The sequence below is a fragment of the Cucurbita moschata genome, unplaced genomic scaffold (assembly GCF_002738365.1).
Source record: "Cucurbita moschata cultivar Rifu unplaced genomic scaffold, Cmos_1.0 Cmo_Scf00003, whole genome shotgun sequence".
In the NCBI taxonomy this organism is placed as follows: Eukaryota; Viridiplantae; Streptophyta; class Magnoliopsida; order Cucurbitales; family Cucurbitaceae; genus Cucurbita; species Cucurbita moschata.
In genome coordinates, this window is record NW_019268519.1 from 5631976 (window position 1) to 5632486 (window position 511).

The following is a 511-nucleotide window of genomic DNA, read 5'->3' on the forward strand; positions in this document are numbered from 1 at the left end:
TTTTTTTTTTTTTTTTTTTGGTCTAGTTTAGTATATTAAATGATCGATAAGAGTATGATTTTTGTTGTCTAATTACTTTGTGCCCATGTTTTGGCCTCTCTCTTCCCATATTGAAACATACAACCACGATGCCACACTCAAGGATTAATGTTAACACATTGGTTGTTTCTTGATGTACATGAAAGAATGCTGCTACACAGAAGTACACATAAGTTCTCTCGGTTGGATGAAAGTCCATATCAACTAATTTAGGGAATGATCATGAGTTTATAATAAAAAAAATACTATCTCCATTTGTACGAGGACTCTTGGGGAAGCCCAAAACAAAACCATGAGAGCTTATGCTCAAAATGGACAATATCATATAATTTTGGAGAGTCGTGTTCATTTAATATGATATCAGAGTCATGCCCTAAAACTTAGTCATGTCAATAGAATCCTCAAATGTCGAATAAAAGTATTGTGAGCCTCGAAATGACTAAGACTCCAAAAAAAAAAAAAAAAAAAAAAA